Genomic DNA, 14,179 nt, shown 5'->3' with positions numbered 1-14,179 from the left:
AAGATAAATCATTTGTGCAGACTTCAGTAAGTAAATCTGTATCGTTAATTTACCTTTTCAGGGATACTTTTGAGATATATTTTTTTGTGTATCTACCATAACTCAGAGAGGTTGAAAGTTTATTCGGCTAAATAAGCTGAATAACTTATTTTTTTGTTCTTTCTTATTTAAAAAAAATTACATTTGTTAGTTTTTCGTCAATTTTTTGTGAATTATTAATTCTTCTTAACAAAAAGAATATAAAAAGTAAAAAAATACGAACGAAATTTAATTTCTTTGAATAACGACAAAAATAAGTCAATAAGTCATTTTTTATCGTCTTTATTCAAAATAATTTGGGTTTCGATCATAATTTTACACTTTTTAGATTCCACTTGTCGTGATGAAGCAATAATTTCCAAAAAATTGACGAAAAACTAACAAATACGAATTTTTTTTTGAATAAGGATAACAAAAATAGGCCTTTTGCTTTATTTAGCCGAACAACCCCTGAGCCTAAAGACCCAAAACGACACAATAATTTTCTTCTCTTCTTCGTTCACTTAAATAGTAAATCGGTGATTCTATTCTCGAGAAAATTATATAGTGAAGAGAAGTAAAAGTAAATGAAAAGTGTTCGTGCGTGTGCGTTTATTTGATAATAATAATAAAAAATTTAAGTAAAAACTCGATGTCTTCTCCGGACATCGAAAAGTCGTAGTTTAATTATGTAGAATTTAAATAATAATAATAAGAAATTTAAGAAAAGCTCAATGTCTTCTCCAGACATCGAAAAGTCGTAGTTTAATTATGTAGAAATAAATTCTCGCAAAATCTTTTTTTTTTTTTTTTGGCTGAACAAGTTTCGAAAGAAAGTCTAAATTCTAGTGAAAAAATTAAAGACGTGAGTGCCACGACTTTCTTATTAATTGTCCACATTAAAGATGTTCGCAAAATTGAACATCCATGCACTTTTCTTTCCTTTCCTTGTACTAATAATTGAATGGGACAATAGAATTTCGCTTTCCTACACCCTCATGTTTAAATTTTTCTGCGGGTTCTTCTTAGCTTACAATAATACGATCGAAATTATCTTTTTTTTTTTTAAATTTTATTGAGCACCTCTCCGTCATTCTAAAAATTATGTCAATTGGACATGGACATCCATAATTTCGGAATTTGTTTGTATTGGAGGAAAAAATATATTGAACATATATAGGTTTGAGCATAAATTATACTAAATGACCCCACGACTAGGTGATTCGGGTCATTAATTAAGCCGTTCCGCTATGGTTCTTATTTTTTATAAGTACTTATTTCTCGTTTTACGAGATATGTCATTATCTCATTATACATCACATTTAATTCAAAAAAAAATACTTATTTTTTTTAGCGCAACAGGAACTTGTGATGGGGCCAATTGAGCTCCACAAAGACCCACTTGTTGGGATTCATCCGAATGCAATCCTACGTCCATAGTTGCACGAATTAGGAAACTTGCACTTACCTTTGGATCGTGATGAATTTCATTTCGCATCACATCGTGAGGAGTCAGATAAGAGGATCTTAATTGTCGTTAATATTTAATGCACATCAACTCGAACCCTGACGTGAATAAAATCATTAACGCGTTTTACCAGTCGAGCTAGACTTGGCGTTCGGATCTTGACAGGTTTGTCGTTGACCCTTGGAAGGGTGAAAGCCAAACGGAAATCGTGGCACAAAACAAGGTTTTCCGTATCTAATGGAAATCGCAAGGAAAGGGACTGAATAGGGTGAAAATTTGGGCAAAGGGACTTGTTTTTCATTTGAGATGACAGGGAAAGGTCATTAATTAAAACTAAAACCATCAACAAAAACTTACTAATCAACGTCTTAATCCTCATTTATTGCCCCGTTAAGTCATACGATAATGCTACAGACACGTCAACTGGCCACTTCCCGACCATTCCTCTCTCACATATGTGTAGGACTCATCCCACAATTAAATGCGTGAGACCGACGCATGCATATGGGATAGAGGAGTGACCGGGGAGTGGTCGGTAGGAGTGTACGTAGCAATTGTTGATTATAAGCCATAAATTCGTTTTCAAAATTTAACTTTGTTTTGTTTTTGTTTTATAATTATTACCCTATTCTCCAATTATTACTTTCATTTCTCTCTCTGTATCTCCTTACTCATTACCCATTTCTCCAATCGTTACCCCTGGATCTCTCTTTAGCCCTACCGAAACTAAAATACCCAAAGATGGAAACCAAACAAAGACTTTTTTGTTTTCCTATCTTTCTTTCTTCCTTTTTTTTTTTTTCCTTTTCTTTTTTGAAGGGATAAAATAATCATCAATCTTTTTGTTCGAAATGCGATGTAACTGGAAATAATGAAATTGGTTTTTCTTTCAAGACTTGTTTTCAGGAGAATTTTAGTTCCTCGGAATTTATTCACTCCAAGTTGGAGTTACACTGGCTTATTGTAAATATAATTTATATTTGCGCGAATTTCTATTATCATTTTTGACTTCCTTATTTTTAGTTTCAAAAAATAAATTTTTTTTCCCCTCATGACTCTTAAGTCTCAAGTTCGAAACCTTCCATGAAAAACTTAAAAGTTCAACAACCACGTTAATACGTGAAATTCAAGGTTCTAAATTTCGGCCTCCCCTAGTCTCCATATTAAATCCTAGCTCCGTCCCTGGATAAAAAAAAACCCGGGAGAGATATTAATGTCTTCCCTTAAGCATTTTTGTCTTAAAGGGGGGAAATCTTTTGCAAACAGTATCCTCTAAGAGAAAATCTTCTTAACGGCGCAGCTGTAAATATTTGTTTATGGAGCCAATCGTGACCATCTAAAAGTGTTTTTGACGGTCCGGATGTTAAATGAAACTTTTCCGGAGAAAAGTTTAACTCTTCCCCGAAAAATTTCATTTAAATCCGGACCGTCCAAAGTCGAAACGGACGGCCGAAATTACGCGGAGCCGTGAATAAGTTTTGCTCGTTCTCTAATTTCATAATTGAGAGTTTCATAATTGAGAGTGTGACAAATCAAAACAGACAGGAATCTATTAGGAATGAAAGCTACTCTATTGAGTCTATTTCACTACTAGCATTTTTGGATGTAAATACTAGCTGGTTTAACTCCAGAAGTTGAAGGGTCAAAATCATCCTACGTAAATTTCGTCTAGTCTTTCATTGAATTGATTATTTGACAGCTAGAAGAACGACAATCTCGGCTATGTTTTGGATGTTGGATTTGTGGGGAGAAAAGGAAGGCAAAAGGAAAATGGGTCTATTGGTAGATTAGGAGAGAATTGATAATACTTTTGAGAATTTAATCTCCTTTCTACTTGTGGAATTTGGCCCGATTTTCAGATGCCCCGGACGGAGGTCCTCTGGCCGTCTGGACGACGACGAATTTGTTTCCAGGGCCTTCTGATTTTTGTGTACGAACAGTGGACAAATCCGTCCGGATGATCGACTCGTAGTTTGGCCAATTTTGGATTTCGTTTGGGATTTTAAAAGTTTTGTTTTGGGAGGTTTCCTTGTTTTAGTTTAGGACTTCTAGAGCAAGAAAATTAATTGGCTTTGGAAAGGACTCTTGAGCTATGGATATAGCTTGACTCTCTCCATTAAGGTTGGACTTCCCAGTTCCTTGGGTTCTTGGTACAACCTTAGATTTCTTTGGTAGATCTTCATGGTTCTTTAGATGCCCCTCTTTAGTGGGTTTGGTAGGCTCCAACGTTTGGAAGATCTTTGGTTTTGGTGTGGCTTCTTGTCATTCAGCTGAACTTGATTTGTTTGTAATTTCATGGAGATTTTGTTTTCTTTAGTTGAAACCCTATTTCCGTGAGACTTGGTGAGAGAAAGTTTTGGTAAGAGATTTCAATCGGGATTTGGTGAGAAAAAATTTATTTTGGGATCGACGGTTTGTCTTTTTGTGAGAGTTTGCTTTTGTCACCATTATAGCTCTTTGGAGTATTATTCTCTTTACATTAGTGGAATTGTCTTCGTTTGCTTGCCTGTGGAATAGGTTTACACCTTAATAAGCCGAACCACTTATATATTGGTCTTTCGTATGCTTTTGTTTCTGATTTGGTTTCTTCATTTGATTTTCGCATGTTTGTTTTGTTACTTCTCCTCTATTACGACAGTCATCAACGATTCTTTTTTCTGAATTAACAAATGAAAGAAAAGAAAATGAATACATAATTATATAAAAAGAAAACCTCTCATTTTACTTTTGTCTCCATAGATTCAAGTTCCAAACATAATGAATAAAGGAAACACCCAATTTCAAAAGCTCTTGGCAAAGTTAAACAAAAGGGGGAACAAATTTCCAAAGAATAGTGTAGTTGGTTCATAATGTCAAAAGGTAAATGGGGTCAAGATTTCTTTTAGATGGAGTAGTTTCAAAAGACTTCTTCTTGAAGATGCCTAGTCATTTTCAAAGCCACAAATCAAGTTTTTTTTTTTTGTAAAGAAGAGAACCTGCCCCATTTGTTCTTTTCCCTATTTTCTTCAAGGGATGATTAGACCTTCCTGCCAATATGACTATTCAGAACACTTTTCTTAATCTTCCATCAAGAAGATAACATACCTATCATCACTTAGTGAAATAGGAATCAATGAAGACTAAATTACTGATAGGAGGAAGATCCTCTCAACTACTGAAAAGGGACCGGAGCATCCGATTTGTTCATTGGCTTCTTCTTGGATCCATTTTGATAATTCAGACGGTTCATATGTTAGACCTCGACGTGGCCTTCTAACATGCCCAAATGCATGTTGGATACCAGTTAACATGACTACGAAGCATATTTATCTTTAAAAACAAAAAGCTCTTCTTTCGGAATCTCAAATCTTTTTTGGCCACCTCCGGTCCAGTGGGTCAGTTGCCCTGCAGAAGTTACTCGAAAGTGCGACGTCAACTCTAATGTATCAAGAGCAAGAAAAGATTGTACGTAGAGTCATGGACCAAAAAGGATAAAAACTACACACCGGCCATTAGGAATCGAGTCGGGGCGTCGTGGCTAGAAGATCGTTGTTGTACACGCAGCCCTCTTTTTTTCGGCTAGTGGGAAATTTCACCTTAGCTAGTTAAATGTTGAGCCATCATCACATTGGATTAAACTCATTTATATTAATTATTCTAACAATACTGACTTTCTCTGATAAAAAAGAATGATACATCTATATTGATCTTGTGCGGATAGATATATGATCGACATAAATTTTATCACCATTAATGTTCTTGCCGAACTCTAAAAAAGACACGATTTTGATCATCAGGGTGGATTGAAAAGGGCCCACGAATGAGCAAAACTGTATGCTTCAGTCCATTTTTAGGATCGGAGCGGAGTTACCCCTACCTTTTACTCTCTCTCTCCAAGATTAACAAAGAGATTAGATTGACACGTGTTTTAGCCGGCATATATTTTTGTTAATTAACGTTTCTTAATCAAATGTGGGTTTTTTTTTGATAAGTAAATCAAATGTGGGTTACAGACTTACTTACAGTGTGCTATATAACTAACAGAGTAGTTTAGTAGATTAGAGGCTTTAGAGCATAATCTTGTTGAAAGATGATGTTTCCTCGAGTGGATTTGCTTACTTCTCCCAGAATTTGCCAGCTATTAAATATTTCATACTCTTGTCTAATATTCGGTACATCAAACTTCATTTACAAGCAGTAAGAGAATACAAGTATTTGAATTACATCAAAGTAGACCCAAGTCTTGATAGCATTAGGAGCATCGGCCTTGTTTTCTCCCTCCTCCTCCCCCGTTTTCTTATTTTTTTTTATGCCACCTTGATCGTTTCCGTAAACTAATGCGAGGAAAGGAGAGAGATTAACATTGTTACTTTAACAATGAAGCTACAGATCACCAAAAGCCAAAACTCTGCATATGGACAGAAAAAACACAAGAGAAACAAGATTAATAGATCAGAGAGTATATAGTGCACTTGCTGTGCAGGGTTTCCTCCAGATAGCTGTCATTACAGTGTAAAACTCATTAGATCCAAGGGCAGCGAAGGAGGCTAGGGTGCTCTTGATCTTGTACGCCATTTCTTGCGTGGTGCTCAGTTACATCATTGCTAAAATCAACTGAGTAGTGTGTGTTGATTAACGACTGTATACGTATTCCACCACATCGTGCTGAAATTACAGGAGTAAAACAAATGCATGTATTTCGCAATAAGAAAGCATCTGACCAGCTCAACAACCAAGATAGTACCATATATCGGTAAGTCATCCAAATGTATTCCCATACCAGTAGCAAGTTAGTTTGTAACTAGCAAAAAAATGCACTATCATATAAAAACACCTCATGATCATTTGAAGCCGGATCTATGAATTTTAATCTTCAGATTCAAGTAAGCATGTGGCTGTTATTGACCTTCTGCCAAGTATTTCCCAAATGTTATTAAGATTAGAGAAGATTGAGCATAGAAGGGTGAAACCTGAAGCAATCTCACAGTAGGATACAAGAAAATTTCATGGCAGTGGGTAGGTTTGAGATCCTCCAACCTTAGGCAGCACATCATCCATCTATACGCCTGGGCAGCCGTTGCATCCTCCTTTCTGTCTCAGGCTTTCCCTCTACTGACCGTGTTACGGCTCGCACCCTTTTCTAAGTCCACTTATTATCCAGTTGAGCGATCCACTTAGCCAGAATAGTGATCTCTCTTCCTCACAGCGATCCAGAAGCGAGTCAACAACCAAAAGGGATGCAAGACTGGCTAAAATACGAATCCACTCTGGTACCTCGAAGTATGCTGGTGTAGCTGCGCTGGTGCAGTTAAGCAGCAAGTTGCAACAACACTCCAAGAGATTGACAACAAAGAAGATTAAAACAAATACTAGAGTGTCTAGGAAGAAAAAAAGTAATGGATCATCGTTGCAAAGGCACCTTGTGAATGTTGCAATGAGCAGTGTTCTAAATGGCGGCCGCCGAGGCCGCTTAGGTGCTTGGAGGTGCCCTGTCACCATGCCAATACCCCTTGGCGTTTGATTTGGCGCCCAGGGAGGTTTGGCGGTGTTTGGCGGCCGCCTAGGCGGCCTTGGAGGCCATGGTGGTCTTCGCGGCCTTGGCGGCGGCGTCGGCGTCTTTGGAGGCCTTTGGCGGCCTAAAATGTATAGTATTAAACTAATGGAGATCAAGTTTTGGAAGGTTATGGAGGAGAAGAGTTAGAGGAAGGAGATGAACTTTGAACTTGGCATTAGAGATCTCTGATCTCGTTTATTTCTGCTTATTGTCTTATTCAACTTATTTGCTAGTTGCTACTACTTAATTTCATTTGGGTTTGTACATTAAATTTTGCATTATGGTTATGTAAAACTTTGAACTTGCATTATGGATACATAGAATACAGTTTGATTGGATAATGGTTTGTTTAAAAAAAAAGAAAGGCCGAATTGCTTGGCGCCGCTTAGGCGGCTTGGCGCTTGGAGGTGGGTCTCCGCCCTACTAGCGCCAAGCGCCATTTCGAACATTGGCAATGAGATGAAATCCACATCATTAGCAAAGTGGCTATTTCGAATTTTGCACTGCTTCCTTTTGAGATTAACAGAACAAAAGCCTTTCTAATCATCGCAAATCAAAACAGTGAAGAAAATACCAGATTTCCAAATGAACAAATGAAGCAAACATATGGACCGAATTTCTAAATGAATGAACAATGAAAATATACTTGACCAAATTAACAGATGAAGACACTGTATTAAGGCAACCATTACACAAAGAGAGAACTTTCAATGCACAACAATGTGGAGCTTCAAACTGCATTTTCCATAACGACTAAAAACAAAGAACTCAAGTTGTTCACCCAGGCTAAATTTGGATTGATTAGCTCGTTGTATTAGAAATAGTAAAGTCCTACAACCAAAATTAAATTAAAAAAAAAAAAAGCAAAACAGCAAGTTGATTGTTTTAAGTTTGGTATCAAAGGGTGGAACTTTAGCCTATCCACTATTATCCTTGTACCCCCATATCCTAAACTACATTGCAAGTTCTAACTTTTCCTTGTACAACTCCAGTAGCTCGGGAGCTTCTTCCCCGTAACGTATAACAAACTTCTCTAGAAACTGCTTTTCAGAAGTTGAGAGTGCCGTCCAACTAATATCTTTGGACTTAATTATTCCCTTCGATGACAAAACTTGATAAATGGTAAACCTTGGAACGATCCTCTTCTCCAAGCTCCATGAGAAGAGTATTGGCCGTTTTGCAACCAACGAAGACTCCCAACCGATTTGATTGACAGCAAAATCCATAACCCGATTGATCTTATCCTCCGAAGCTCGCATACAATCCGGATACAGCTTAAAAGCTACAAGAATCTTGTGGGGGCGTGATTTCTTCATGAACCTTCCTGTGTAGCTATCTTAGTGTGTGGAGCTGTGAGAGCTAACTCCGATCTTGATGTACCTGCAAAACCGGAGGGGGATGTTCCTCCGGGAAGAAGCTCCGACGAACTTGTAACGCCCCGATTTCTCAAAGGATTTCGGAAACATTAACCCTAAAATACACTGAATTTTACAAACTATTAGACCCTTATTTATCCTTATACAAAAATTACAATTTCAAAATAAAACAAAAATCTATGTACATTTATTTAACAAAAGCAACTCCAGAGCGACTCTAGTTTTGACACGAAATTCCAAGCAATGTTAGCCCAGACTCCGTTTCAGGGGTCCCACCTGTAACAACTGCTCCACTGTGAAATCCTGCACACTCTGGCAAATTGAACGCCGAAGCAAACGATTTGCCAGGATACAAATGTATTCTGAGTGATAATTCACCAAGTAGAAATCCTAAAACCCAATACCACAATATGCAGATCAACAATATAATAATTCATAATATACCGAAGGTATAAAATAATAACACATCGTCTTTTTTTTTTACTATCATCATCTTACATGTAATCTAAGGATCATCTCCGCGAGATCCTTTCCTCCCACATCCACTAACTACAATCGTCTCATGGGTCCACCCTTCCTCTTGCTTATCCTGCACCAAGGTCCTAGGTGAGCGCACCTAAGTTATGTACCGAGTATGTTCTCACTTAAGACCATAACAGGAGGATCGAGTCATCCCATGACGTATCGTACATTAGGGTCGGACATCCACTACCCCACGCTAACTATAATCGTCTCATGGGACCTATTCTCTTCCTCAAAGAGAAACTTCACATGACGTATCATACATTAACGTCTCACTGACTATAACCGTCTCATGGGACCCATTCTCTTTCTCGAAGAGAAACTTCACATGACGTATCATACGTTAGTGTCACAATACTGGGCCCCGCAGGTAACCCATTTCAACACAGGGCCCCATAGGTTACCCTTGCCATCACCATGGCTCAATTCACAATCCACACAGTACTCACACTTTCAACACTTTACCATTTTCCATTTACTTATCATCGTCTACATGATTCACTACTCGTAACCACCCCGGGAACCTATTTGTCCAATCTACAGCCACAACAAAATATCACATGGTTCAACATTTCAACTAAAAGTACAAACAACACATAACCATGCGATAAAATTAATCATGTCATAGAATTAATCATGCGAGTAACAAAATAATATTCAGTCAAACAATTAATTACTACACTTAAAATTAAGTCTATTTCTCTCGTTTAAAAATTTTATAAAACATTTCTACTATTTAAACATTTTCTTTAACTGTCATATTATTCATAGATTTTACAAACTAATTTTTTTAAAAATACTTATTGCTAAATTTAGTATTTACTAACTATATTAAATATTAATATGAGATTTTCATAACAACAAAATTATGCGAAGCTATTCTAGTCAATATTTATTAGAGTTAAAGATTAACTAATATATAATCTAAAATATTTCTTGTTTAAATAAATTTTTACTAGTAAAATATTCTTGTGAATATTTCATAAACATTTATCTACCCCAATAATTTATTAAACACGTAAACGTCCACACAAATACAAATCAACAATGCATCATCAATAGTAATTTCGCAATCAAACACTTGTTAAACGATAATAAATTTTCACAGGGTATAACACTAATCATTCCAGCACAACTGGACTAAATTTTAATATAAACAGGATTAAAAATAAATTGACAATTTAACAGCAGGTCATCATCTTCAATAAACTTTAAATCTAAGTAACTCCATTAAAATGCAGATAAAGGTTTTGGATTTTGGGAAAACTACCTCAAACGCGATTCTAAGTCAGGATAAGTGTTGTACGGTGTCCGTAGATCGCCATGGTGGTTTTGAAATCTCGAGGTAGCGTCCGGCGGCACTCCAACAGGGCCCGCAGCGGCGGTGTACCCACGAAACTCTTGGTGTGCACACATCTACGGCCATAACTAACTCTCTCTCTCTCTCTATCTATTCTAGACTCAACAATAGAATTGGGAGTAAAATAATATACTGGTGTTCAATTTTCGAATTTTATGTGGGTATGTATAATAAAAGAGAATAAGGTAGTGAGAAGGTGAGAGGATAAGTGTAGAAATGGTGGAATGAGGAAGGGGAGTGATACTGAAAATGATAAAAAGATTGGGGACAAGTGCTACATTTGGGGGGTTTTCAATTCTAATGTATGTGGACGCATGTATGTACATGGTGAGAATGTATCTGGACGCTTTTATGTATAGGATGAGAGAGAGAAGTGGAGAGTTAGTTTGAATAGAGTTCTACTTAGAGTTTAGATAGGAAAGATAAGAGATGAATATGAATCACTGATTCCCTGTATATCTAAAATTTAAATACATATCTTATTCAATAGTGCAAATAATATCAATTGTACACAAAATAATATATTTTAATTATTCAATTTAATTAATTATTGAATTAGAAATTTAACAATATAAATTTGTATTAAAAAAAATTGGGTAAAAAATCCGGGTCGTTATAGAACTTGTCAGTAAGTGGAGAAGAGAAGAGAAGAGAAGAGAAGAGGTTTAGTGAGAAAATATGCTAGTAGAGAGAAGATAGTGCAGTTGTTCAAGAGTTCAGAGCCCCTTTCTTAGTGGTGTTGCTCTTCTATTTATAGGCAAAGGGGTGGAGTGCTGAGCAAGTTGGTCATACTTTCCACGTGTTACGTTCTGCTCGGGTGGCGCCTTGTAGCAGGGCCATTTAATGAACACTACTTCCCAAGTCTTACAGAGTCACATGGGTCGATGTCAGAAAGGTCACATCATTCAGAGATGTCACTTCGAATATCAAAAAGGACAGCTTACTTTTCACAAGATATTTCTGGAAGGTCTTATAATCTTCTGTACTCGGTGGAGCCCACTTCTGACACACGAAGAATTTTCGAGCATTCGATAGTCTTTCTGAAGAACAACATGGCCGAACAAGAGGACATCCCGAGCGTTTGGGATGGATTACCGAGCGAACTCAAATAATTTTTTGTTCGGGTAAGGCAAACAACGTTCGGAAAGAATCACGGGGATCCGTCTATCCTTCGGATGACTAATGACGCAACGGCCGAAGCTCATCCCCATCTACAGTTGAGCTGAGACAGCTGGTCGATGGGATAGCGTGAACCTTTACCCCCCTTTCTAAACCTTATGAACCTTCGGATATTTCGACCTCCTACAATAGCCCATCAACTCTTGCTTGGATGAAAAGGAGGAGTTGAATAGAGGTTGGCCGAACAAAAAGCAACTCCGAAGAACGAATGACCAGACAAATCGTTGAAGTTGAACGGACAAAATGTTTGTGGATATGTGCGTGCAGCTTTCATTAAATGCTTCTGTAACCGCCGATTTCAAACGATGCCAGGTGTCACGATTTCATTGGGTGGTGGTATGGCACGATTCATACTTGCCATGTGTCATTCATCGAACGGCACATCAATCTCCCGCTCGAATCCAACGGTCAGGGTTGAAGACCACTTCGAATTCTGTACTCAGTATAAAAGGGCAAGGGAAGGAGAGAGAAAATCACTTTCTCTCCCATTCTCGATCGTTCTCCCTGTTCAAGCGCCACTTCAGACCAAAAATCGCCAGAAATCTGCAGATTTGAAGGTTTTGATCACAGATTTTTCTTGATTTTCAGGTATTTTGTCAAGTTCTTTCATCTGTTGACGCATTTTGATTATTTTCGAGTGCTTTTGCCCCCTCCTAGTTGGTTTTTTCCTTTCGTTTGGGCTGAAACCGTCGTCTGATTACCCAGGTGTTCATGTGTTCTTCCGAACATGTGAACATCTTCAAATCGTGTTCTTCCGAACACGAGGGTACCTTTAAGTATGAGTTTCTTCAGAGGGACAATCTTTAAGAAGCTTAACAAGCCATGTTAAGCTTCTTAACCTCTGTTTCCCCACTGAAAACGCGTAGGGTTCCCCATCGTTTCCCTGAGCAGTAGGACTCCCTCTTTCGGAATTTCTTCCGAAGGGTTATCGTTTGGATAGTAACCGAGCAGACTAGGGATCTACCCGAATAACATAGAACACTGAACATAGGCACTTAGATTCCTGGCCATGCAAATCGCTAACTGTCTCATCCCCTGCACTGATTTGTTTCTAGGTATGGAATCTTCAAAGTCAACCTCTTCGGGCGAATCTTATCGGTCAGTGGATACCGGAGCTTCGAATTTTGGTAGATCTGATCCAGAGTTAGCCGAAGCTATAAGAGATTTCACCCGGAACTACCGAACGGGGTCAAGTGGCAGGATCCCCGAGGGTGTAGAAAGAATCGACTACCCCGCCATGGTGGCTCCTCTCCGAACAGTGGGGCCAGACCCCAACATTATAGATATAGATGAGTCATCGTCCGAAAGGGAGCTTCCTCATTGCGAAGCAGAAGAAGGAGAGGACGCCGAGGAGGCTGACGAGGCCGAGTCAGAAAAAGAAACCCCAGTCGTTTCGTCAAGCCGTACGAACGAGGGAGCGGGCATCGTAGGGGAATCTTCGTCGCAACCTCCGAAGGCGAAGAGAAAAATTGTTCCCCTGGACCCTGACGTAATTCCCGACCGAACGGGGAGGGATCCCTGCCCCTACTTGGAGTGCTTCCAAGACAAGAAGAGCTTGAGCCTCTTCCGAGCCGTATACGACGTCCTCGACGATGCGTTATCACGCCGGTTCAAGGCAACCGAATAAGATACAGTGACGAACACGTCACCGTTCCCTTGATGGCAATCACAGAAGGGGGCCTTCGGTTCCCGATGCACAGAGTTTTGAGAGAGATCCTTCACCGTTTCAATCTCACTCCGTGCCAGTTGAGCGTCAACTCCTACCGCATTATACACTCGGTAATCATCCTTGCTGAGGTAAAGATGTTCCGACTCGAAGCCTACCATTTTTTTGAAAATTACATGATGTCGAGAAACGTTCGGTATTCTCGGTACTACCTCTGCTCCCGGAGGAAGATGCAAAAGATCATCCCCGAGGGCATGTATGACTCGGAAAAGTATGACTCGAAAAATTGGGCCTCCGACTACGTCGAGGTTCGGGAAAATTTCCAATTCCCCGAACAAGAGTACGGCCAATTCGAGATCGCCACACGAAGGGGAACACCGAGTAAGAATAGTTACTGTTATTTCAATGCCATTCCTTCTGTTGCTCTTATTATACTTGTCAGAGATTTAATTAACGATTTTGTGCTTTTCTTCAGCAGATACCACCAAGCTTAACAAGGTACTGTTAAGGGCGGTGAAAGGTTGCGGTCTTGCCGACTCCCTGCTCACTATCCGAGCGGAGGAGAGAGACGCCCCAACAATCCTCAAATATAAAGCTACATACGGCAGTCGGATCCGACGAAAGGTAACCGACGAGCCTGAGCAGTCTTTCAACGTTGAATCCGAGAACATCCCAGAAGAGCTACAACCAAGCATCGACAAACCTCTCCGAGGGACAATCCGACTACCGACCGAAGAAGAACCTTTCCTTGAACAAGAAGATATGCCTCCAAGGAATATCAAGGAAGTTCTCCAGAAGAAACTGGAGGAAAAAGAGAGGGAGAAGGCCCAGCTTCGGAAGGTTGGAGCCCCGGGTGCCTCGGGCTCGGCCCCAAGCAAGAAAACCCCACCTCCCCCACCCTCTAAAAAACGACCACTGAGCGCCCCTCCTTCCCGAAGGAACCGCTTGCCAGCAAGAAGACAAAGGCGGCTCCGAAGGGGAAGAGCCATGAAGTCGAGCTTTCGAAAGGAGCAAGAACAGAGGGAGAGAGGGAGCTTGCCTCGGAGATCGACACCCC

The sequence above is a fragment of the Rhododendron vialii genome, chromosome 2a (assembly GCF_030253575.1).
Source record: "Rhododendron vialii isolate Sample 1 chromosome 2a, ASM3025357v1".
Classification (NCBI taxonomy): Eukaryota; Viridiplantae; Streptophyta; class Magnoliopsida; order Ericales; family Ericaceae; genus Rhododendron; species Rhododendron vialii.
This window is presented reverse-complemented; position numbering follows the sequence as displayed.